Source organism: Pan troglodytes, chromosome X (genome assembly GCF_028858775.2).
Source record: "Pan troglodytes isolate AG18354 chromosome X, NHGRI_mPanTro3-v2.0_pri, whole genome shotgun sequence".
NCBI lineage: Eukaryota > Metazoa > Chordata > Mammalia > Primates > Hominidae > Pan > Pan troglodytes.
In genome coordinates, this window is record NC_072421.2 from 10,398,239 (window position 1) to 10,425,358 (window position 27,120).

The following is a 27,120-nucleotide window of genomic DNA, read 5'->3' on the forward strand; positions in this document are numbered from 1 at the left end:
CCAGCCTGTGGTGTTTTGTTACAGCATCTTGAACTAAGACAGTTAGTGAGGAGCGTTAGGCTTAGAGAGGTTGAGAAACCTGCCCGTGGTTATGGCAGGGCCAGTCTCTTCACTCGCACAGCAGGCACATCGCTGGGGCCCATGAACATGTTCTAGTTTTCACAAGAAGAAAATGAACTTTTAGGTCCCCAAAAATGTTTCGAGATAACATTTCAATATTTAATGATTTACTATATAATATTAATATATATAAAATAATCAATACATCAAGTTAAACAGATTAATTGAAATACATTAATGATCTAGATTAAGTGTGTGTGTGTATATATATATATATATATCTCCTTGTGCCAGCACAGTCATCACATGCAACTTTAATCCTTTTTTTTTTTTTTGAGACAGAGTCTCACTCTGTCGCCCAGGCTGGAGTGCAGTGGCACTATCCCGGCTCACTGCAACCTCCACCTCCCGGGTTCAAGCAATTCTCATGCTTCAGCCTCCCAAGTAGCTGGGATTACAAGCCTGCGCCACCATACCTGGCTAATTTTTGTATTTTTAGTCGAGCTGGGCTTTCACCATGTTAGCCAGGCTATTCTCCAACTCCTGGGCTCAAGGTATCCTCCTGCATTGGCCTCCCAAAGTGCTGGGATTACAGGCGTGAGCCACCACGCCTGGCCCAACTTTAATCCTTTTTTATGGAGATGGGGTCTAGGGAAGGCCTGCCGGGCCCTGGGTCGCAGCTGGCAAGTGAAGGGGTTGGGTTCCCACCCATTCTGTCTGGATTCAGGAGCCTCATGAAGGTCCCTGCCTCGAGTATGTCTGAGCCTGGATGATCCCCGAGCAGGGTCACAGCCAGCCCCGTCGCCATGCTTAGAGCATAACAGATGCTCAGTAGATGTTTGGTAGGTGCAGGAAAGCCAGCCTGTGAAAGGGCGCTCATCCTTCCTGCATTCAAGCATCAAGCCTGGTATCAGAGCTGGGGTTATTCTGCTGCTTTGTTTCAGGCGTGCGAGTTTGGGGGCAAATGTCAGAGTGTCCCCAGGAGCAAGCAGGTTGCACAGGGGGCTGTTTCCATGAGCCTGGGCTGAGGGGACCTGTTGGGAGGCCGGCAGCCCTGGGAGACAGGAACAGGCTTCAGGTGTTTCTAAGGATCAAGGCCTTGGCGTATTGTAAAGACATTACAAAATCAGGCTTCCAGAGGCCTCATAGCAACAGGCGTGTCACATAGCCTGTGCTGTGCCACGGAAATAAAACCCGAGTTCAGGACTGCATGCTGCCTGCTGGTCTAGGCCATAAAAAAAGCTGTCCATGCCCCAACAAAAAAGTAAAGCAGAGAAATTAGACTCCTGAGATTAAAGTAATTTGCTTTTCTTTCCTGTTCTCCACATTGCTTGTAGCAAGGTGATGCTTTTCTGTGGAAAGGCATTTCTCACTGTCTAAAGGGAGCCCTTCTGTGATCCTCCCTGAGAGCAGCCCTTCTGAGTGTCCTTTCCTGCCCCCCCTGGGCTGCCAGGCTCCTGCTGCTAACTTCACTGCTTCTGAAGTCTCTTTTTAAGGTTCAATGTCAAGGGGAGGTCAGAGAGGGGCGTGGTTCAGCAGGAAAAGAGGAAGAGAGCCTGACTCGTGACCGTCCTGGGTGCCAGGCACACCTGAGCACATGCAGCCCCGAGCTTTTGGCCTGGACAAGCCCAGGCCTGGCACCGCAGGGAGAACTGGTCTGTGGATTCAGTCTCCACAGCCTGATTTCCTCCCAGACTTTGCCCCGCTTGGAGCATTCCGATCTCCGGTGTTTGAGGGTTTCATCCAGTAAATACGGTAGTACTTCACCCTCTCAGATTAAAGGTGTGCTGTGCAGCCTGGGAGTTCCTTTACTTGGGGGTGGTAGGGGAGGCTGAAGGAAGCCTTCCTTCACTTCTTTTTTCTTGAGTTTTTTAATTATTAAAAATGGAGACTGTGTGCTGTGGCTCACACCTGTAATCCCAGTGCTTTGGGAGGATCACTGGAGCCCAGGAGTTCGAGACCAGACTGGGCAATATAGTGAGACCCTGTGTCTACAAAAAAAAAAAAAAAAAATTAGCCAGGTGTGGTGGTGCACACCTATAGTCCCACCTACTTGGGAGCCTGAGGCTGGAGGATTTTGCTTGAGTCAGAGAGTTGGAGGCTGCAGTGAGCTATCATTATGCCACTGTACTCCAGCCTAGGTGACAGAGTGAGACCCTGTCTCAAAAAATTTTTTTTAAATAAGTGGATATAATGGCTGGGCGCAGTGGTTCACGCCTGTAATCCCAGCACTTTGAGAGGCCAAGGTGGGCGGATCACCTGAGGTCAGGAGTTCGAGACCAGCCTGGCCAACGTGGTGAAACCCCGTCTCCACTAAAAATACAAAAATTAGCCAGGCGTGGTATCAGGCGCCTATAATCCCAGCTACTCGGGAGGCTGAGGCAAGAGAATCGCTTGAACCTGGGCAGCGGAGGTTGCAGTGAGCCAAGTTCGCGCCATTGCACTCCAGCCTGGGGGACAAGAGTGAACTTCGTCTCAAAAAAAAAATAATAAAAATAAATGGATGTAATTCACATGTCACAAAATTCGCCATGTTAAAGGGTACAGTTTAGTGGTATTTTTTCTGTATATTCACTGACTTGTGCAATCATCACTTTAATTCCAGAACATTTTTATCACCCCAAAAAAGAATCCCTACATCCATTAGTACTCCCTCCCCATTCCCTCCCTTCCCCCAAATCCCACCCCCACACTGATCTGCTTTCTCTTATTAGTCAGGGTTCTCTAGAGAGACAGAACTAATAGGAAATATATATGAAGAGGAGTTTATTAAGTATTAACTCACATGATCACAGTGTCCCACAGTAGGCCATCTGCAAGCTGAGGAGCAAGGAGAGCCAGTCCGAGTCCCAAAACTGAAGAACCTGGAGTCTGATATTTGAGGCCAGGAAGCATCCAGCACGGGAGAAAGATGTAGGCTGGGAGGCTAGACCAGTCTCTCCTTTTCACGCCTTTTTGTCTGCTTTAGATTAGATGGTGCCCACCAGATTGAGGGCAGATCTGCCTTCCCCAGCCCACTGACTCACATGTTAATCTCTTTTGGCAACACCCTCACAGACACACCCAGGATCAATACTTTGTATTCTTCGATCCAATCAAGTTGACGCTCAGTATTAACCATCACAAGTCCACCCCTTGTCAATGTGAGATCGTACATAATCTTCAAGTAAAGACAATAGTGAGGTCATAATTATGCCTAACATACAACTATCCTTTGTATGACCACAAATGCACCAATCCCCAACCCAAATACTATTACATAAAACTGATAATACTTAAATGCTGATATGAAGTCAATAAATCTTTTTTTGAGACAGAGTCTCACTCTGTTGCCCAGGCTGGAGTGCAGTGGCACGATCTCAGCTCACTGCAACCTCTGCCTCCTGGGTTCAAGTGATTCTCCTGCCTCAGCCTCCCGAGTAGCTGGGACTACAGGCGTGTGCCACGATGCCAGCCAATTTTTTTTTTTTGTATTTTTAGTAGAGACGGGGTTTAACCATGTTTTCCAGGCTGGTCTCGAACTCCTGACCTCAAGTGATCCACCTGCCTTGGCCTCCCAAAGTGCTGGGATTACAGGCGTGAGTCACTGCGCCCAGCCTGAAGTCAATAAATCTTATGTCACATGATAAGGGAAAAGAAAAGAAAATAAAGATATTTTCCTAGCACTAGTACAAGTGTATACATGCGCAAACATGGTTTTAGCAAAAGGAGGAGGAAGAAATACTCATGACAATTGCAGTCCCCATGTCTGCAGCTGGTCACATGGTCGTAGCTGGTACTGATGACTACCCTCTTCTACTACCCATTCTGTATTCCCTTTGCCTTCAGCAAGCACCTTAGCTGGTTGTGGTTTTTTTTTTGCCTGGTGGAGTGACCCAAACCTTCATTCCTGAAGGGTCTGGGTCATTTGTAGTCCGGCCTGGATTGGGCTGTTGTAGTGTCCCCTTGACCTTAATCACAGGGCATGGTAATACTAGGAGACGCCCTAATGGGTCTCCTGTATTCCATGCATACTCTTCCCTAGTTCCATTGTGGAGTAGCAGACTGATTTTATCTGATAGTCTGGGTCAGTCACCCCAGCCAACACTGTAACTCCCTTCTTAGCCTGTTCACTTAAAGGTAGGAGGAGCCCAAAGCACCCAGGTGGCAATCTGAACTTCCAGTTTAATGGAATCATTGTTGTGTCTCCTGGTGGCAGCGTTCCTCCCTCTGGAACTAAGACTCCCTAGGCCAGCAGAACGTAGTGTTGCAGGAACAGGAAGCAAAAATTTTGCTAGTGGATCACTAGGGGTGATGGTGAGTTATGCCACTTCTACTTCCACCCCTTGATTTCTGGACTCGTGAATCCTGGCTATGGGAGAAACAGTACCATATATTGGGCGCTGATTCAGAGCATACATGGCCTTCTGAAGAACTTTGCCCCAGCCCTGCAAAGTATTGTCACCTAGTTGGCGTTATAATTGTGACTTCAAAAGGCCATTCCACCGTTCTATTAATCCAGCTGCTTCAGGATGAAGGGGAACATGGTAAGACCAGTGAATTCCATGAGCATGAACCCACTGCCACACTTCTTTAGCTATAAAATGAGTGCCTTAGTCAGAGGTGATGCTGTGTGGAATACCATGATGGTGGATAAGGCATTCCGTGAGTCCACAGATGGTAGTCTTGGCAGAAGCATCACGTGCAGGATAGGCAAACCCATATCTGGAGTAAGTGTCTATTCCAGTGAGGACAACCCTCTGCCCTTGCCATGATGGAAGAGGTCCAGTATAGTCAACCTGCCACCAGGTAGCTGGCTGATCACCCTGAGGAATGGTGCCATATCAAGGGCTCAGTGTTGGTCTCTGCTGCTGGCAAATTGGGTACCCAGCAGTGGCCATAGCCAGGTCAGCCTTGGGGAGTGGAAGTCCATGTTGCTGAGTCCATGCGTAACCTCCGTCCCTGCCACCATGGCCACTTTGTTCATGGGCCCATTGGGCGATGATGGGTGGCTGGGAAAAGAGGGTGAGTGGTGTCCACAGAAAGGGTCATCCTATCCAGTTGATTATTAAAATCCTACTCTACTGAGGTCACCTGTTGGTGAGCACTCACATGGGATACAAATATCTTCACAGTTTTTGACCACTCAGAGAGGTCCATCCACATACCTCATCCCCGAATTTCTTTGTCACCAATTTTCCAATCATGCTTCTTCCCATGAATTCAGCCCATGAATCAGTATATAATCACACATCTGGCCATTTCTCTGTCCATGCAAAGTGCACAACCAGGTGCACTGCTCCAAGTTCTGCCCACTGGAAAGATTTCCCTTCACCGCTGTCCTTCAGGGGTGTCGTAGAAAGGGGCTGTAGTGGTGCCACTCTCTATTTTGGGGTGGTGTCTGCATATCATGCAGAACTGTCTGTGAACCAGACCCTAGTCTTCTCTTCCTCTGTCAGCTGATCATAGGGAACTCCCCATGAGGCTATTGGTGCAGGCTGGGGGAGAGAAGACAGGGTGGCAGGAGTGGAGACCATGGGCATTTGAGCCACTTCCTCATGTAACTTACTTGTGCCTTCAGGACCTGCTTGAGCCCAATCACGTATATACCACTTCCATTTGATGATAGAATGCTGCTGTGCACACCCAGCTTTATGGATAGCTGGGCCAGAAAGCATCCAGTTCATGATAGGTAGTTCAGGTCGCATGGTGACTTGATGACCCATAGTCAAATGTTCAGTTTCTACCAAAGCCCAGTAACAGGCCAAGAGCTTTATTTCAAAAGGAGAGTAGTTGTCTACAGAAGATGGCAGGGCCTTGCTCCAAAATCCTAGAGGCCTCCACTGTGATTCACTTATGGGGGCCTGCCAAAGGCTCCAAACAGCATCCCTATCTGCCACTCTCACCTCAGGCACCATGGGATCATACGGCCCAAGTGGCAGAGCAGCTTGCACGGCAGCCTGGACCTGTTGCAGAGCCTTCTCCAGTTCTGGACCCCATTCAAAACTGGCAGCCTTTCGGGTCACTCGATAAATGGGCTGGAGTAACACACCCAAATGAGGTGTTGCCTCCAAATGTGTTGCCTCCAAAATCCAAATAGGCCCACTAGGCGTTGTGCCTCTTTCTTGCTTGTAGGAGGGGCCAAATGCAGCAACTTATTCTTCACCTTGGAATATCTCGACAGGCCCCATACCATTGGACCCCAGAAATTTTACTGAGGTAGAAGGTCTGTGAATTTTAGTCAGATTTATTTCCCATCCTCTGGCACGCAAATGTCTCACCAATAAGTCCAGTGTGTTTGCTACTTCTTGTTCACTGGATCCAATTGGTATAATATCATCAATGCAGTGGACCAGTGTGATGTCTTAGGGAAGCAAAAAGCAATCAGGGTCTCTCCGAACAAGATTATGACACAAAGCTGGAGAGGTGATATACCACTGAGGTAGGACAGTAAAGGTATATTGCTGCTGAAGACAAATTGCTTCTGGTGGGCCTTGTGGACAGGAATGGAGAAAAAGGCATTTGCCAAGTCAATGGCTGCATACCAGGTACCAGGAGATGTGTTAGTTTGCTCAAGCAGTGAAACCACATCTGGTACAGCAGCTGCAATTGGAGTCACCACTTGGTTAAGCTTACGATAATCCAGTGTCATTCTCCAAGATCCATCTGTCTTCTGCACAGGCCAAATGGGAGAGTTGAACGGGGTTGTGGTGGGAATCACCACCCGTGTGTCTTTCAAGTCCTTGATGGTGATATTAATCTCTGCAATCCTTCCAGGGATGTGACATTGTTTTTGATTTACTCTTCTTTCTAGGTAGAGGCAGCTCTAATGGCTTCCACTGGGCCTTTCCCACCATAGTAGCCCTCACCCTACCAGTCGGGGAGCCAATGTGGGGGTTCTGCCAGCTGCTGAGTATGTCTATGCCAATTATGCATTCTGGCACTGGGGAAATGACCACAAGATGAGTCTGGGGACCCACTGTAAGTCGGACCTGAGCTAAAACTCCATTAATTACCATACCTCCATAAGCCCCTACTTCAACTGGAGGACCACAGTGACGTTTTGGCTCCCTTGGAATCAACGTCAGCTCAGAGCCAGTGTCCAGTAGTCCCCAAAATGTCTGATCATTTCCTTTCCCCAATGCACAGTTACCCTGGTTAAAGTCCAGAGGTCTCATTGGGGAAGGATGGGAGAAAGATTCACCACATAAATTGTTCGTAATGTAGTGGGGTCCTTCCTCAAGGGGACCTGGCCTCCTCTTCATTCAAGGGATTCTGGGTCTGTAAACTGGCTCAAGTCTGGAAATTGATTGTGGGGCTGTGATTCTCTGTTTTTATAATTCAAATTAGTCTTTCGTCCATTCGACCCAGAAGTTTTCTGTTTATATAAATTCAGTAGGAAGGCAATAGGCTTCCTATCGATTTCACTTCTAGGAACACCATGATTAATTAGCCAGTGCCAGAGCTGTACACGAGTCAGACTATTCTGATTGCTGCTTTGCCTCTGCTGTCCATTATGGTAGCTACGCACACCTTGCCTTTGACGGTTGAGTGTCATCACTTGGCTCCTGCCACCTTGGGATCCAATTATTCCCATCATATTTAAATTTTGTAGTTGCGTGACTGCAGTTCCCACCATTAGATCTGACATACAGGGAAGAACAATTACAGGGCTCTTCAAAGATGCAGGTGCTGCCCTCACGAATCTATTTTGCAAGGCATTGGTTAAGGGTATGTCTTCTGGACCCTCCCAGCTGGGATGAGTAGGTCTAAAGTGGCTAATCCACTCCACCATCCCAATCTCCCTAAGCCTTTGGATCCCTTCCTCTACATTAAACCAAGGGAGATCAGGCATTTCCAGCTCACTCCCAGTGGGCCATCTTTTAATCCATAGTTCAGCTAACCAAGCAAATAAACTCTTAGAACCTTTTTTTAACTCCCCAGCTGCAACATTAAAAGCAGAGTCCCTACTTAGTGGGCCCAAATCAATAAATTCAGCCTGATCCAACTCTGTGTTCTTTCCACCATTATCCCATACCCTTAATATCTATTCCCATGCCTGTTCTCCAAGATTTCTGTTTATATCAATTATAGAACTCAAATGGTTCTTTTCGAGTGTAGCGCACCTCCTCATGGGTCACATTCTCAACCTCACCTCTAGGGGCCTGCTGGGACTTTAGTGATAGATCTAGAAGCAAACAGGGGTGTCGGGGGTGGCTCCTGAGAAGAATCAACATATTTTGCCTGGCAATTGCCTCAGGGGAGGCCATCACTGTTGCCTCAGGCAGCACAGGGTTTATCTCCTCAGACAAAGGTGGAAAGGCTGATGGCAGCATGGGTCAGGGAAGGGATGTTGCCATTCCAGGGGATGGGGAAGCTGTTCCTTCTGGCAAAAAAGGTTCATCGGAGTTTACAAACACAGTGTCCCCAGCTTCATCAGGGTTCTCCCTCACCGTCCCCATTCCAAGTTGCAGGGTCCTATTCTTTTCGAATCAATGCCCTCACTTTAACAGTAGACACCTGGCGAGGCTGTGCATGCATCTTTCATTGCAGGTCAGCCACTCGCATGATAAGAGCTTGTGTCTGTTTTTCCACAATTTCAGCTCTTTCTCTACAGGAGATAAGACTCTCACTCAGGGCAATCTTAGCAGATTTGAGGCTCAGTATCTGCTTTTGAAGCCGGGAGACAGAATCCCCAAGTTCATCATTTTCTTTCATCACTTTGCCCACTGAACTTAGGAGCAACCAACCAACTTCATTATATTCCTTGGTTTTCCACATATGGTCAAAGGTATTATGTATAGAGTCACTAAACTCCTTGCCTCTCACGAGCAGTGAATCAGGAGTGTCAAATGCATTTATTTTGCATAACTCTCTAAATGGTTTATGCCAAGGACTATCAGTGTTCTCCATACTATGAGAAGTAGAGTCCTTAGCATTTTGGAGTCTAATCATATTAAGCAGGCAACTCCAGAAACCTCAAAACCCACAAAAGAACTCTATCCTTAATATTCTGTTCCTCTAGAACCACTCTTTGTACCAAAATCTGTATTAGGGTTCTCTAGAGTGACAGAACTAATAGGATAGATATACATATTATGTGTGTGTGTGTGTGTGTGTATATATATATAATATCTCCTATATATCTCATATGTATATATCATATATAGAGATCCATTATATATATATATTCTATATCTATCCTATATCTATATCCTATATCTATATCTATATCTATATCTATAAAGGGGAGTTTATTAAGTATTACATCCCACAATCACAAGGTCCCACAGTAGGCCATCTGCAAGCTGAGGAGCAAGGAGAGCTGGTCCGAGTCCCAAAACTGAAGAACTTGGAGTTCGATGTTCGAGGGCAGAAGCATCCAGCATGGGAGAAAGATGTAGGCTGGGAGGCTAGGCCAGTCTCTCCTTTCACGTCTTTCTGTCTGCTTTATATTTGCTGACAGCTGATTAGATTGTGCCCACCAGATTAAGGGTGGATCTGCCTTCCCCAGCCCACTGACTCAAATGTTAATCTCTTTTGGCAACACCCTCACAGACGCACCCAGGATCAGTAGTTTGTATCCTTCGATCCAGTCAAGTTGACACTCAGTATTAACCATCACAGTTACTATGTACGGATTTGCCTATTCTGGACGTTTCATGTCAGTGGGATCGTAGAATATGTGGTCATTTGTGTCCGGTTTATCTCAGTATAATGTTTGGAGATTCATCCATGTTGTAGTGTGTATCAGTCATTCCTTTTCATGTCTGAATGCTATTGTCCTATGGGAATGGACTGCGTTTTGTTCATATCCTTTGATGGACATGTGGGTGGTTCTCCTTTGTGATTCTTGTAAATAATGCTGCTGTGTGGACAAGTTTTCAATTCTCCTGAGTATTTTCCTTGTGTTTCAAGCTTTTTAACCTCAGCGCCCCAGGCATAGCGCTTGTGATTTCCTGAGCACAGGGGTGGCGCATCCCTGATGAATCAAAAGAATAGGATTGGTCATTTTGGCTTCACGGCTGTTGAAGCAAAATTAAAACTCACAATTTTCAAAGGTCATAGGATTTTTGTCCTGACCCCGGTGGGTGTGGGCCCCTGCAGGGCTCCGACAGAGGTGGTCAGCATGTCTGCTGAGCCTTCAGGAAGACATGCCTGGTCACCGGCATCCTTGTGGTCCTTGTGGTGGCAGTTCGTGGTTAGCTCAGCCTTACCCCCTGCTGCTGCTGCTGCTGCTGCTGCTGCTGCTGCTACTGCTACTGCTACTGCTGCTACTTTCTGAGCAGGAGCATGGGAGTCTTTCACCCTCCCTGCGAAGTGGACATGGGGTTGATTCTGGGGTTCAGACAGCGAGCGGGGTCCCTGTAGCCCAAGGGTGATAGTGCTCGCGACGGTGTCCCCCCTTAGACATGAGCTGCTCTCTTGTCATTTCCCACTCCTTCACTTCCCAGCAACAACACAGCTTCAGACCAAAATCAAAACCTTCACCTCTTCATCATTTCTGGTTATATTTCAGAAACCCGTGCTATAGGGGGATCCCTCAACAAACTTAAATTTTCCAGATTTAGGGGACATTAGCAGTATCTTCATCATAACATTGTAGGGTTTGTAAGGTTTTCTGTTGAATATTTTTCTTTTTCTTTTTTTTAAGAGACGTTGTCCTGCTCTGTTGCCCAAGCTGGAGTGCAGTGGTGTGACCTTGCCTCACTGCAGCCTTCAATTCCTGGGCTCAAGTGATCCTCCTGCCTCAGCCTCCTGAGTAGGTGGGACTGCAGGCACCCATCACCCATGCCCAGCTAATTTCTGTATTTTTTGTAGAGACAGGATTTCACGATGTTGGCCAGGCTGGTCTCAAACCCCTGACCTCAAGTGATCCACCCACCTCGGCCTCCCAAAGTGCTGAGATTATAGGTGTGAGCCACCACACCCAACCTCCCTGTAACTTTTTTTTTTTTTTTCAGTATGTCTAAACATTTTGGAATTGTAATTTAAATCATAAGGGCAAAAGCTGAAAATTAATGCTTAGGTTTACTAGTAAGTGCACCCTTCCCTGTTTCCCCCAAATAAAATCAGTTTATTTTTTAATTGTACCCCAAAGCAAGTTCTCTCAGTACGAAGCAACTACTGCGTACACACAGAATGGTTGTTAATGTAATAACTTCCCTGGCTCACCCAACGTGCAGTGCACACGACTTCAAAGACTACAATTTAGGGCAAGTATACATGAAATGAGAAAACAACTCTCCAAGTTTCAAAACCTGCTGTTAAATTATTTCTAGGACACTCAGGTCATATTCACTTCTCAGTAGGATGTTGCACTGTCATTTGGTTATCAGTCTACCTCGCAGTGTACATTACCAGATGCCAATTGGAGGGACTAGAGATAAAACTTATGTAGTACTATTTCTTAATGGGCTGAATAAGGTAATTACAAATAAGTTTGCCTTACATCCTGTTGAAGACCTCTTTACAGCCTCAGCACCTAACAATATCTAGCAGGCTCCAAGAATGCTCATCAGGTGAAACGATGATGTAACATTTGAAAATGGAGCCAGATACTTCAGCTTAAGTCATTCAGAGCCAAATATCTGAAGAATGGCCAAAATCAAATCTTTATTTTTATAACTGTATAAATGTGATCCAAATGTGTCCACCACCAGTTTTTCAAAAAGAAACATGCTATAAATAAGCAAACTACATCTGCTCACTGACGTGTGTATGGACTCCCTGGATGTCTCATTGAGCTTAATTACAGACCACTCACAGTAATGGATTTTTAGTGTATAGTGTAGCTTGATGTTAAGCCATTTTAGCTTTTGCGCATACATGTTGTGCTGGCTGGTAACGGAGAAGAATTTGCAGCATTACAATGTTAAGCTAGATTGTATCCATCCCATTAAATGGCATCAATATCAATGTCATCATCCTTGTTGTTGGACTTTACAGTTTCAACTTTAGGTACACTGGCAGTCTTCTAATACACCACCTCAATGTTCTCATCTTCATCTTCTTCACCACCAGAAGATTCTTCCTCTGCCTCCTTCATTTTATAAATGGTTCTACTTTGACACGAATCTCTTTGGCAAGTTCTTTTGAGACATGTTTCTTAAAGGCCTTTTTCCGACCAGCTGATGACGACCTCTTCTTCTAAAAAATCTACATCATACATCTCCTTCAAGATATTTGGAATCTTAGAGATAAGCTGAGCTTGGTGCATTGCTACCCCACACGTAAAGCCATGAAGAAGGTACCATTGAGCTTTTTTGTTGTTGTGACAAAATCATAAGAAATGGTGCCTGTATTTCTTATGTGTTCTCTAATCTCCTCTTTAAAAAGAACTGCAGTCAGAACAAGAGGGCCCAAGGCTTTAACATCCAGTCCTTCTGCTTCAGTAACAATTTCTTTGTCACATAAATCAATGGTACCCTCTTCTTTCTTTTTCTTCCAAAATCAAACAGGATGTTGGCCCGCTCCTCGACTGTTTTTTCCAAATCATCATGGAGTATCAGAACTTTTGCATGATCACTGATTTCATCCATTCTGCACCTTTGAGCTTCCTCAGTTGTATCTTCCCCCCAGTCATCCTCCTCTTCTTCCACTGTATGTGGAGGAGGGCTAATTTCTTTGGTGGTGGTGTCTCACTGCTGGATACGGAGCCATTTTCCTTGTCTTTGCCCTTTATATTTTTCTTTTCCTTTTCTTTCTTTCCTGTACCACTGTCACTGTTCTCAGGTGGGTTTTTGAGAATGAATGTGCAGAGTTTATGATGTGTGTCAAGCATGCCTCGATAGCCACAGGCTTTATAAGAATTACCTATTGTTTGCTGCTTTGGCTTGACATGCATATCTGTTTCAGGATTCTCACATTCAGGACAGAGAACAAATTTTTTAATGAGTCCATCCAATATGTCTTGCAGCTTATTGGCCTCCTGAGATCCATTCACAATGTAACAATGTATCCCACCAAAATATTTGGTGGGATACCTTGGAGGCCAATTAAGCGCCTTTGCAGTGTCAGTCATGTTGACTATAACTGTCTTGATTCCATTTCCTTTGCCCTCAACCTTGGCAATCAGACAGGGCATCTTGTAATAGAACTGGTCTGACATGCCGGGGTTGACGTTGACAGACATTTTGGCTTATTGGTGGCTTTATCAATAAGATGAAGAGATCTTTGATTGCAGCTTTTTTATATCTTCTGTCTGGAGAAGAAGGGATGACATAAACAACTGCAAAAGTTCTCGGTCTCTAATGTGAAAACATTTTCACCACTGAGGCTGTAAGCGTCTTGCTTGTACGCTATGTTTCCCCAATACAGGTACTAATGGCTGCGCAACAGCTCTTCTGGTGAAGGCCTCCCTGCTCTCCCACGCTTGAAAAGCGCTGTCCTTCATGCTTCCCTGTCACCTTGCTCCTAGCAGGCATCACGTTGAGTCCACCCTGCCAGTTTATCTTTTTTTTTTTTTTTTTTTCTTGAGAGGGAGTCTCGCTCTGTTGCCCAGGCTGGAGTGCAGTGGCGTGATCTTGGCTCACTGCAACTTCTGCCACCTGGGTTCAAGAGATTCTCCTGCCTCAGCCTCCTGAGTAGCTGGGACTACAGGCACCTGCCACCACACCCAGCTAATTTTTTTAATTTTTATTTTTAGTAGAGATGGGGTTTCACTATGTTGTCCAGGCTGGTCTTGAACTCCTGACCTCAAGTGATCTGCCTGCCTAGGCCTCCCAAAGTGTTGGGATTACAGGCATGAGCCACCATGCCTGGCTCCCTCCACCTTTAAATTTTTTTTTTTTTTTCAGATTATGTTTTTCGAGCTTCAAGATTTATTTTATTGCAGTTTTTTTTTTTTTTTTGTAAATATGAAGAGTTGTCCAGTAGAGTCTCATCATATGTCGACTGAAGCTGGCACCATCCTATGGCCCACAGAGGCTTCTGTAACTGGGTCTTCAACATGTGGCCCTCCCTCCATCCTTTCCCACCCTCTTTGCTCCAGCCACAGCCAGCTTCCAGCTTCTAGAAGCAGCCTGCATTCCTCCCCCACCCTTTTTTAAATAGACAGAGTCTTGCTCTGTCACCCAGGCTGGAGTGCAGTGGTACAATCATAGCTCACTGCAGTCTTCAATTCCCGGGCTTAAGCAATCCTCCCACCTCAGCCCTCCCAAGTAGCTGGGACTACAGGTGCACCACCGTGCCCTGCTAATTAAGAAGGTTTTTTTTAGAGATGAGTTCTCACCATGTTGCCCAGGCTGGTCTCAAACTCCTGGGCTCAAGTGATCCTCCTGCCTTGGTCTCCCAAATTGCTAGGATTACTGGTGTGTGCCACTGTACCTGGCCTTCCTTTTTCTTTTGAAAAAATCCTTAGGTTTTAATAAAATTCCACGTCCTCCATTCTCTGAAATCTGTATGAAGTACCAGAAGTCTCAATTTGACAATAGACATGGTCAGGATATTTCTAATGTTTAGATGATCCTCTGCAAACTAGAGGCCAGCAGACTTCTGTAAAGGGCCAGAGAGTAAATATTTTTGGCTCTGTGGGCCAAATTACTCCTCTGTGCTGTATAGCATGAACGCTGCTGTAGACAGTATGTAAATGAAAGGATTGTGTGCCAATAAATCTTTATTTACAAAAGCAGGCATTGAGCAGTAATTGGCATCCTGGCTGGGGCTTGCTGTCCTTGGTAAGCAGTGGTTTTCAAAGTGTGGTTCCCAGACCAGCAGCATCAGTATCCCCTGGGAACTTGGTAGGGATGAAAATTCTTGGACCCCACTCTAGACCTACTGAACCCCAAACCAGAAGTTAGGAATCATCTGGGTGATGCTAATGCTGGCTCCACACAGCAGAGCAGTTCTCTGTACAACTGCTCTACAGAGATGTGGCCTGTCTTCCATTTGCATTCTAATTAGCATGTGCAAAACCTCGGAATCACGGTTGCTGGGACCCAGGGACCTGAATTTTAACAACTGGCTCAGATGGTTTTATACACACTGAAATCAGAACCAGTTTCTAAAGCAGCACTTCTCTGAACCAGTAGAGGACGTGGGGGAGGCGTCAGGGAAGTTTTTCAAACTACAGCCTGAGCTTGCTTGGGGTACTTTGCAAGAAGGAGGGGGTAAATGTGGAAAATGGGAGCAGTTGTGGCTTTTTGTTAGCTTATTGTGAACTCTGCCCCTGGTACCTGGTCTGGGAAGGTGGATTTATTTCTTTTCTCCTACATGTAATGCGTGTTTTGAAACCCAGGAATTTCTGAAATTTTAAAGCCTGTTGGTTGTAATAAATATTGCACCCCACCACATTTGCTACCACATTTGCTAACTTTTATTTAGTATTTGAAGTGAAAACGGGTTGAGAAATATACTGTATGATCCATTGGTATCAAATATCTTGAATATGCAAATGCTTCAAGTGCTTGAATATGCAAAGGCAGCAAAATGGTGGTTACCAGGGGCGGAGTGCAGAGGGGAGGGTCTGCCAGCAGGCATGGGGTTTCTGTTGGGGTGATGAAAATGTTCTGGACTTAGAGAGTGGTGGTTGCACAACTCTGTGAATATACTAAAAACCCTTTGATTCTATACTTTAAAGAGGTAAATTTTATTGTATGTGAGTTATACTCAAGAAAGCAGTTATTTAAAAAAAGGAAATGGGTCGAAGTGTGTGTTCAGCCTTATTCTTGAATTGTAGAGACCTCACTGAGAGGAGGCTGACCCTGAAGGCCCCTGTTAGAGCCCATCCTGGGGCACTTCTTCAGTGGCCCTGAATTCGTGTCACAGGGATCATCACTAAGCTGTGATTTTTGGTGCTGGATCTGACCCAGGAGCAGACAGGCCTGGGAAAGAGTGTGTGTTGTTTAAGGAGCCTCACCTCTGAGTGAGTGAACCCCGATTGAGGGAGAAACTCACATGGTGTTCCTCCAGGGCATGTAGCTGGAAGGCCCCCTGGGCTGGGGAGCTAGTGGCAGCCTGCAGGTTAGGGGAAGGGGGGAGGAGGCTGCAGTGGGGGAGGTGGGCAGGAGCCAGGGCCTTGCTCCAGGGCAGTGGGAGCCATGGAAGACTTTTAAGCAGGGTGTGGTGGCAAAGACCACTTGTAATAGAAGGGCAAATGGGTACAGGAGTTACAGGGAGGAATTAGGAAGCCTTGTGCTACCAGCAGTGATAGAGAAAAGTTAAGGGATGTGAGTGGTACCACCACGGCACAGTATCCGCATCTGGTGCAGGGATGGAGAATCCTGGTGCCTGAACACAGGTGTGCATCTGTGCATGACTGCTTGCCTCTCCCTCCCTCCATCCCATCTGCCTGGGGGAGGCGAGGGCTGAGCAGGGATCAGTCCTGGGAGTCCTGGCTCCTGGATCTGTGCTCAGTGCCAGGCAGGTGGCAGCTCCAGAAAGCTCTGCGGAGGGAATGGCCAAATCTGGTGCAGACCAGCTCCTCTCTGCCCAGGTGTGGCTAGGCTGCTTCAACATGCTTGCTTAGTGCCAGGAGGAGGAGGAGGAGTGCTCAGTGCCTCCGGGCAGGAGCAGACCTCCCTGGGGCTCTGTCCCTTCTCTGAGGACTCCCAGCAAACACTGGCAGCGGGGGTCTTCAATGCGCTGTCCTAACTGCTTGTGCAGGAAATGAAGCAATTTGTTGGAAAAACTCAATTTTGAGAATAAGAATTCTTCTTCTTCTTCTTCTTCTTCCTCTTCCTCTTCTTCCTCTTCTTCTTCTTCTTCATATTTTTAGAGACAGGGTCTCACTCTTGCTCAAACTGGAGTACAGTGGCATGATCATTGGTCACCGCAGCCTTAAACTCCCAGGCTTAAGCTATCCTCCTGCCTCAGCCTCCCAAGTAGCTGGGACTAAAGGCTTGTGTCACCATGCCTAGCTAATTTTTTGATTTTTAGTAGAGACAAGGTCTTGCTATGTTGCCCAGGCTGGTGTGGAACTCCTGGCCTCAAGTGATCTTGTCTCTGCCAATTTCATGTTATTCTTAAACATAAGATTTTATTTGAATGGTCACCATAAATAGATCTTATTTTTGTAGTTATGTCTTCACTGCATGTAAAATTGTATAGTGTGCTAGGAAAACAGAATCAGGTAGTAGTTACTTCTACCAGGAAGAGGCAGGATCTATACGAAGTCATTTTTGCTTTTTGCTTTGTTTTTGGTAATAATCATGGAATTATGCTTCAGATTTACATGGAGAAACAACATTTTTTTTTCTTTTTTCTTTTTTTTTCTTTTTGAGACAGGGTCTTGCTCGTTTGCCCAGGCTGGAATGCAGTGGCACAATCACAGCTCACTGCAACCTCCACCTCCCAGGCTCAAGTGATCCTCCCTGCTGAGGAGCTGGGACTATAGGCATGTACTACCACGCCCAGCTAATTTTAAAATTTTTTGTAGAGACAAGGTTTTGCCATGTTTCCCAGGCTGGTCTCCTGGCTCAAAGTATCCTCCTGCCTTGGCCTTCCAAAGTGCTGGGATTACAGGCGTGAGCCACTGCAGCGTCCCAAGAAATAACATTTGGGTATGAAGTGAATGAGGCTCGTTTACATTCCAGGTTTTCCCCCAAATCTTTTTAGTTTAAACAACAGCTTAAAAATTAAGGTCGGCTGGGTGCTATGGCTCACGCCTGTAATCCCGGCACTTTGGGAGGCCAGGGCGGGTGGATCACCTGAGGTCAGGAGTTCGAGACCAGCCGGGCCAACATGGAGAAACCTCGCCTCTACTAAAAATACAAAAAAAAAAAAAAAAAAAAAAAAAAAGCTGGGCATGGTGGCAAATGCCTATAATCCCAGCTACTCAGGAGGCTGAGGCAGGAGAAACTCTTGAACCTGGGAGGCGGAGGTTGCAGTGAGCGGAGATCGCACCATTGCACTCCAGCCTGGGAGACAAGAGCTGAAACTCCGTCTCAAAAATAAATAAATAAATAAATAAATAAATAAATAGAATAAAATACAATAAAAGATCATGGATTTCTAGTAAGAGAAGAGAATATGTAAGCTGGAATGCATAAACCTAGAAATCTTCCATTCCATAGATTTTGCCCCTCTCCCTCCCCTCCCCACAAAGAAATAAGTCATTTGGACCAAAGCAATTGCTTGAACTTTTCTTAGCTGGTTTCCGGAGCTCCCTGGGAAGAATGAGGGTGGAAAGCTGGAGGGGCGTTCTGGGTATTGGAATGCAAGCCAGTGGATCTGTGGCCCGCTGTGCTTCTGGGAGCCTGACACGACACACAACCGGCACACAACCGTTGTGCCCTTTTGAACTGTGCAGGGTCTTAGCTGGGCTGGGCAGTTTCACACGGCTGTTTTCACCATCAGGACGTTCACTTATGGTTGAGTACCTGGCAAGGGTAGGGAGAGAGGAATGTTCCCAGCCATCTCCTGCGGGACACTTGGGCGGCCTTCTCCCTGGGACCCCCATCTCGAGATGGCCTCGGGATTGTGGAGGGGGTGGCAGGGGTGCTGGGTTTGCTTTCATGAAAGAGCAAAGCAGTTTCCCTTCTACTTATCTTGTTTTCAGATGTAGTGGAATAAGCCAGGAAATATTTCTCCTGGATGAAAGGTCATTCTTCTTACATTGGAAGCTTTGGAAAAATCTCCCTAAATATCAAAATACAAAGGTTATGGAATAATATGTGCTTGGAATAGCTTAAGTGGTTAAAAAATTCTCTTTGCAGCTCAATATTAAAGGAAAAGTAATAGACTGTTGTTGGACAAAAATGAAAGGGATCACGAAGAATGTGTTTCCAGCTAGCTTCCTGCACTGGGGTTATTGCACCAGGACTGTCTCCCTAGTAGAGGCCCTGTTTACTATGTTGCTTACTCCTTGCTTCACAAAAGCAATATTTGAACCAATAATCCCACGACAGCATGACATTTTAACTTGTAAGACTTTGGGTTCTCACAACATGGTGGGAGTCTGTTTTGGTATTTTGTTCTATAAATTCAGTTGGGGCTGACAAAATTAATGAACTGGCATTTTAGAGAAAGTGACATTGTAACTTCCCCTCCTCTTCGCATGTTTACATCCACACTGATAAAGATGCAATCTTGTCTGTAGCTCATTCTCCAGGAACTTGAGTGTCAAGGACAGTCTGCACGGCCCTTGGGAAATGGGCATTCCCTGGCATTGAGTTGTTAATTGGACGCTGAGTGCTCGAGCTGCATTTATGGTTCCATATGTGGGTGTATGTTTGTGTTTCAGTGAGGAAGATAGTAGCTGCTTCCCTCCCACAGCCTTGTGGACCCTGGCTGCACATTTGAGTTGCTTGTTTGACGCTGTCTGACCCTTTCTTAGCCAGTTTCTGGAGCTCCCTGGGAAGAATGAGGGTGGAAAGCTAGAGGGGAGTCCTGGGTATTGGAATGCAAGCCAGTGGATCTGTAGCCTGCTGTGCTTCTGGGCACCCAACACGACACACAACCGTGTGTGTTCCCACAGAACCTCTGTGTGTGTCTGAAGCCCTCTGGGTGACTCCACCTGTGGCCACAGTTGGGAGCAAGCCTGCCTGGGCCTCCGCCTCCTACAAATGTGATAGTCCCCACCCAGGGTGGGTGCATGTGCCTCTCACGGTAGCAACTCCATGGCTTGCCTGAGGTGGGCCAGGTTCTTTGGGGGCTAATGTCTCACCGCCCTGTCCAGTTCTGGTTCTCAGTGAATGTGTTATGCCATCATGACCTTTGTCACTTTCTTCCCCTTGCCTTGTTTTTGCACATTGGAATTTGCAAGCGGGTCTGTGGTCATCCGAAGTTGTGCTCTTCATGCATAACCTGGCCTCCACGCCTCACTGCTGGGCTCGGATGACACAGGTGGGAGACTTCTGAATATTAGAAGTTTATTGGAACATCTAAATTGTATTCTAAATAACCTTTTTCTTTTTTTGACAGGTATCATTTTCCTTTTTTTTTAAATCTCTATTTCTAAGAATAACTTTATCTTCAGCTCTTATCCATCATTTAAAAACAGTAACAAAAGAGGCTGGATGTGGTGGCTCACTCCTGTAATCCCAGTGCTTTGGGAGGCTGAGCCGAGAGGATCGCTTGAGCTCAGGGGTTCAAGAGCAGTCTGGGCAATATGGTGAGACCCCATCTCTACAAAAAAATACAGAAGATGTAGCTGGGTGTGGTGGTGCACGCCTGTAGTCCTAGGTGCTTGGGAAGCTGAGGTGGGAGGATCACTTGAGCCCAGGGAAGTCAAGGCTGCAGTGAGCCGTGATTGTGCCTCTGCACTCCGTCCAGGGCGACAGAGAGCTACCCTGTCTCCATAAAAAAGAAAAAGAAAAACAATAAGAAAAGAAAAGATTACTATGTACATTCTCATCTTTCAAAGAATGAACAAGATTTGGGAAAATGCACCAAGGCTCAAACGCTTTTGAAAGGTGGACAGTGGTAGAGAATGTTGAGTCTTTGGGCCTCTGGTCAGCTTTTAAGGCCAGGGTGAAAACAGACCCTTGGAAATGTTACTGTGTATTCAGTTAAATAAAAGAAGGGGGATGACTCCATTCCTCCAGTACAGTGGTGAAACCTTGGCTGTGCTCCCTGGGGGAGCTGCGAAGCGCTATTGATGGCCAGGCTGTACCCCAGGCCAGTTAGTCAGGAGATGGAGGGGCAGGGGCAGGTATTGGTGATTCTGAAGAACACCAGGAGTGTCCAGTGTAGCCCAGATGGAGGGTTATGGTCTTACATGTTAGCCTTGACATTTTTCTTTTTCTTTTTTTTTTTTTTTTTTTTTTTTTTTTTTGAGACAGGGTCTTATTGTGTCACGCAGGCTGGAGTGCAGTGACGTGATCTGGGCTCACTGCAGCCTCAACCACCCAGGTTCAACTGATCTTCCCATCTCAGCCTCCCAGAGTGGTGGGATTACAGGCATGAGCCACCACGCCCAGCTAGCCTTGACTCTTGTTGGCAGGTTAACAGACAGGCACCAAGCATTCTCTGCAAAGCTCACGGTGAACATTGAGTCCCCCCGGCCAGGGGCCTGCCTGAGTTTAATGAATGGGTGTGTTTTCTGAGCTCGAGGGGGCCACATTGGTTCTCTTTGGTTTGAGGCAAGGGAGCACGTCAACCTTTGGTCAGGCTCTGGTGGCCAAGGTGTCACAGGAAGGGAAAAGGTGTAGTCTGTGCTGAGGCTGGGGCCGAGGGATTTTCAAGCAGAAGGAGCTCCAGGGAGTATGGAATGCACTCTCCTGCCTTGGGGAGCAGGGAGACCAATAGACCCAAGCAGTTCTGGGAAAGTAAGTGGTGCTGCTGTGTGGGGAGGTGGAGCAAGGAGGAGGGAGGAGGCCTTCCTCCGCTGAGAGAATAGGGTCCTTCCGGGTCGGGGTGGTTGGGCTGCATTGTATGGGGTACTAGTGAAGGACCTAGCAGGTGCCAGGCTAAATGCTTTCCAGCAGGGCTTCTCTAAGAGTGCTCTTCCCATCAGCAGCATCAGCTTCCTCTGGGAGCTTGTCCAAAATGCAGAGGCTCAGGTCCTGCCCCAGTCCTGCCCTTTAAGGGCAGGGTTTCACACTGCTATAAAGAATTACCTAAGACTGGGTAATTTATAAAGAGGCTTAATTGACTCACAGTTTCACTTGGCCGGGAAGGCCTCAGGAAACTTACGATCATGGTGGAAGGGGAATACGCACATCTTACGTGGCAGCAGTCGAGAGAGAGCAGGCAAGAGCAGGGAAAACTGCCTTATAAAACCATCAGATCTTGTGAGAACTCACTATCACAAGAACCGCATGGCGGGGGAATGCCCCCATTATCCAATCACCTTCTACCTGGTCCCTCCCTTGACACATGGGGATTATGAGAATTACGATTCAAGATGAGATTTGGGTGGGGACACAGAACCAAACCATATCAAGGGCCTTCTCGAAGGAGGCTTCTGATCATAGGCTGGTGCTTGGGAACCTCAGCCTGATAGACTTTCTCTTATCCGTTCCTCATATGTGTTCCAGGGAAGAAGTTATTGTTCTTATTATTATTATTATTGTTGCTTTAGTGACAGAGTATTGCTCTGTCAGAGTAAGCCTTACCCAGGCTGGAGACCAGTGGCATGATGTTAACTCACTGCAACCTCTAACTCTCCCACCTGAGCCTCCCTGGTAGCTGGGACTATAGGTGCATGCTACCATTCCCAGTTAATGTTATTTTTTTTTTGTAGAGATGGGGTCTCACTATGTTGCCCAGGCTGGTCTCGAATTCCTGGGCTCAAGTGATCCTCCAGCCTTGCCTCCCAAAGTGCTGGGATCACAGGTGTGAGCCACTGTGCCCAGCTTTCCTGTCTGTCTATATCTGTCTATCTGTCTCTTCATCCACACATACAATTTTACAAATGGCAAGCAACGGTTATTTCTATTTTGAACAGGCAAATGATACCTCAGCAGGGTGTAGCGTAAGGACCATAGCACTGTCTTTGAGTTAGTAAACCAGATGCTAATCCTTTGTGTTGATTGACTTTGGATTTAAAACCTTTGAGCACAATTTTCACATATCTGAAGTTGGGAAGGTAATGCTTCCTGGGGTTGTTTGTTTTTGTTTTTGTTTTTGTTTTTTAAACGGATTCTCTCTCTGTTGCCCAGGCTGGAGTATAGTGGCACAATTTTGGCTCACTGCAACCTTCACCTCCCAGGTTCAAGTGATTCTCCTGCCTCAGCCTCCTGAGTAGCTGGGACTACAGGCATGCGCCACCACCCCCGGCTAACTTTTGTATTTTTAGTAGAGGCGGGGTTTCACCATGTTAGCCAGGCTGGTCTCAAACTCCTGACCTCAGGTGATGCACCCACCTCAGCCTCACAAAGTGCTGAGATTACAGGCATGAGCCACCACACCTGGCCCCTGGGGCTGAGTAGCTGTCGCCAGTCTACACATGCTAGCTGTTACCAGCAGCACTAGTCAGAGACCCCACTTTTCCAGTGCCCTTGCAGTAGGTGTGATTGCTTTGTTGGCTAAGAGCTGACCCCAGAGGTTTGTGGTGACAAGGACCAGAGCCATCCTTTGCAGGTGGAGTTCCAATGATGCCCAATCATGATGGGGGCCGCTGTTGATCCGTACACACTCCGATTCCTTTTCAGCCCTTAGGGTGGCAGGGACACATTGAGATTCTAGGGCCAAGAGACTGGGAGCCAGTCCTAGTACAAGGCATTTTTTTAAATATATGAAAACAAGGATGGTGAATCTGGAAGTTGAGAAATTGCGGTTGCCTGAAGGTGACTCACAAGCGAAGGTATTTCTAAGCCAGAAGAAAGTATGATTCAGATTGAAAACAGAACTCACACCTGCCGGTTGCGGCAGAGTGATCTGAACATGCTCATTACGACAGTCTAGTTGGGGTAGGTACAAAGCTTATTTATCATGCATGCTTTCAGGATGAGAAAACCAAGGGCTCAGATCTAATACAATATTATTCAGGTTTCAGGTTCAGTTGATGCTTTTAGGAGAGCATTTTGGCCCAGTTTTTTTAATTTTTATTTTTATTTTTATTTTTTAAGAATCATTAGCTAATGGTTTCAGAAAATACATTAGATTATTTCAGATTCACACTGGCATGTCTTGGGCTCTGCAAGTCTCCCTCTCTCACACACAGTAAGAAGGTGGCCTTCTGCAGTCCAGGAAGAGACCCCTCACCAGAACCTGATTATGTTGCCATCTTGATCTTGGACTTCCCAGCTCCAGGCTGTGAGAAATACGTTTCTTTCTTTTTGTATGTGTGCTGGGATTACAGGCATGAGCCACCGCACCTGGCAGAAATACGTATTGTTGCTATTCCCTGCTCCCCTCTGCCCCTGGTAGCCTCCATTCCACTTTCTGGTTCTATGAGTTTAACTGCTTGAATCTCTTTTTGCCATGTACACGGAGCAGGGGGAGTGCTGGCGCCTGGATGGTGGCCTGAATTTTCTTGCTGCCTAGAGTCGCTGATCCGCCACAGCCATCTGTCTGGAAAGTGGGGTCAGCTGAATTGGAAGTGGCATCCTGATGAATTTCCGACATAGAGCTTGATAATTCTTATCCTTCACCCAAAGATTAAACTGGAAGAAAGCAGCTTGTGGCTAAGAAAATTGATCAGTTTAGCTGTTACAGGGTCTCAAGTGAACCCCTGGTTTCTTTTTTTCTTTTTTTTTTTTTTGAGACAGAGTTTCACTCTAGTTGCCCAGGCTGGAGTGCAATGGCGCGATCTTGGCTCACCACAACCTCCACCTCTTGGGTTCGAGCGATTCTCCTGCCTCAGCCTCCCGAGTAGCTGGGATTACAGGCATGCACCACCATGCCCGGCTAATATTTTTGTATTTTTAGTAGAGACAGGGTTTCTCCATGTTGGTCAGGCTGGTCACGAACTCCTGGACCTCAGGTGATCTGCCCATCTCGGCCTCCCAAAGTGCTGGGATTACAACCCCTAGTTTCTTAGATAACTATCCAGCCTGTTGGCAAAGGCCAGACGTTAACACCATGTGTTGAATGCATGGGTCTCACGAGAGGCATCTGTGAGTTCTGAGTTTAGGCAGAAGGCGAGAGAAGTCAGATTCTGTCGTGCGTTAGAGGAAGGCTTAAGGCTGAACCCGTGGAACTACACACAGGAGAGTGGGGAGGGGAACTGAGGAAAACACTGACTTTTGTCAGAAAAGACTGTTTCAGAGGGGAAACCGAAATAGCTGGTTAGTGCCGTAGATGTGGTTTGTCAACATGGCACTATCGACATTTGGGGCTTGATGATTCTTTGCTGTGGGGACTTTTCTGTGGATTGTAGGATATTTAGCAACATCTTGGCATCTGTCTCCAAATGAGGACAACCAAAACTGTTTCTAGACATTGCCAAGTGTCTAGGGGATGGGGACCACAGTCACTGTGTCTTGGTCTGTTCAGGTTTCTATAACAAAAGACCATAGACCAGTTGACGGTGGCTCACGCCTGTAATCCCAGCACTTTGGGAGGCTGAGGTGGGCGGATCACCTGAGGTCAGGAGTTCAAGACCAGCCTGACCAACATGGAGAAACCCTGTCTCTACTAAAAATACAAAATTAGCCAGGTGTGGTGGCGCATGCCTGTAATCCCAGCTACTTGGGAGGCTAAGGCAGGAGAATCGCTTGAACCTGGGAGGCGGAGGTTACGGTGAGCTGAGATCATGCCATTGCACTCCAGCCTGGGCAACGAGAGCAAAACTCCATCTCAAAAACAAACAAACAAACAAAAACAACAGACATTTGTTGCTCACAGTTCTGGGGGCTGGAAATCCAAGATCGAGGCGTGGCAGATTCAGTGTCTGGTGAGGGCTTCCTGGTTCACACAGTGCCTTCTTGCTGTATCCATGCATGGTGGAAGGGGCAACAGAGCTCTCTGGGGTCCCTTTAATAAGGGCACTAATCCCATTCATGAGGCTCCACCCTCATGACGTAATCACCTCCCAAAGGCCCCACCTCCTAACACCATCACCATGAGGATCAGGATTTCAACAGATGGATTTTGTGGGTGGGGGAACACACACATTCAGTCTGTAGCACACGCCAGTTAGGAGCCACTGCTATCCACTGTCAGATTCTCCCTAATGTGTCATCCTTCCCTTGGCCTTAGGGCTGGGACCCCTAGGGAACCTTAGTTAAGGTCTTCGCACCTTCTTCTTTCGTGTGTTCTCTTTGTGCTGAAGTTTGCTTCAGGTGTTTAAGAGAGTCTGGTCCTTGAAGAGGCAGGATGACCTTGGCAAGACGTGGAGGAGCCAGGGGTGCCTGTCCAGAGGCAGGGAGCTCCTTAGGCCCGCACAGTGGGGCTTGGCCAGGGATCCATCCTCAGGACTTGGTTCTGCTATGGGAGGTAACGCCCACCCTGTGTCTCTCTAGCCCGCCGAGCCCCTCCCTCTGCAGCACACCCCTCCTTGCTGGTCTTGCACTTTGTGTTTGTCAGGGAGCATGACTAGGTTGGTGGGGAGTGGAAAGGAAATCCCCAATCCTGAGGGATGCTGTCCCGTGGCCATCTCTTGGTCGAGTCTTTTGGAATCGTGTGCTGGCTCCCTCGAAGTAGAATGCATGTGACCATGTGGCACATGCAGGCTTAGTAGTTAGGAAACCGTTTACCCAGTAGGCACATGGGATAGGGAGCGGGCACAGCTAGAGCTGGGAGTGCCCCAGCACACTAGACGAACCAGCAGGAGCCTGCATATGAACCGGCTGAGCTCCCCAGCTGACCACTGAGCTCACTTGCAGGTCAGTGTGTCCTGGGGCTTGCTTGTTGAACACTAACGTGTATGCAGGTTGCAGGGGTAAGGGTGGGGGGCGGGTGCACCTCACTCTGAGCCGGCTTCTCTGATGGCCCCTGCTTGCTGGTCTACCAGGTGTTCCTCTGGCCAAGGTCAAAACCTCAGATATTTGATATTTCTTGTTTTGTGTATAGGAAGTACTAGAAATCTACTTTGTAATGGGTCAGAGGAAGGGGAAGGACTTATTTGTGTTGGTTTTTGAAGCAGGAAGTGGCCACATGCAAAGGTTTTCCTGTGACTGGGCAGTCACAGAGGGGAGATGAGATGGGAGGAGGAGTTGCCGGCACAATGGAAAGTGCTTTACTTCTACTTAACAAATGTCTTCTCGCGTCCTTGTGGAGAAGGAAAACTGCAGGTGGCCCTGGGACTCTGTTGACTAGGAAATGACACACGGAACAAAACCGCAGCCTCAGAGCAAGCATCCCTGAGCCCCTTCACTGTCTGTGTGTGGGAACACATTGGTCCTCATTCCGTAACGGGAATCTGCCAGTTGCGGAGCGGGCGTTTTATTACCTGTGACCGCCCCATGTTGAAATGAATACACTTTTTTTCCAGTTTTCTCTCTGGCTCTTGTGTTAGTGTGGTGACCCGCAGTCTCTCCTCTCCAAGGCAGACTTCCACATTTTCCCAAAGTGCTGGAAATTCTCTTCTCCTAGGTCATCATGAAGAAAATGAATCAAAATACTGGGAGATGTTTGCTCTGCAGGTTACTTTTGTTTAAAACTATATTATGAATCACTGTACACATTTTCAGCTACCCCACCCCTGCATTGGACCTCCTAATTAGGGACCTCATAACTAAGCACTTAGTTACTAGGACATTGAGCGCTGAAGGACTCCACTGACAATGAAGAGACACACAAGTAGACTCTGTG

At 47.0% G+C, this 27,120-nt stretch overlaps 1 protein-coding gene and 1 pseudogene across 2 annotated transcripts in view; one reads left to right on the top strand and one right to left on the bottom strand.

Annotated features, from left to right (window-relative positions):
* The window catches only part of SHROOM2 (shroom family member 2), a 162,746-nt gene that overhangs the window by 20,414 nt on the left and 115,212 nt on the right, over positions 1–27,120 (top strand). The window lies entirely within an intron of this gene.
* LOC100611584 (eukaryotic translation initiation factor 5-like) lies at positions 11,939–13,189 on the bottom strand (annotated as a pseudogene).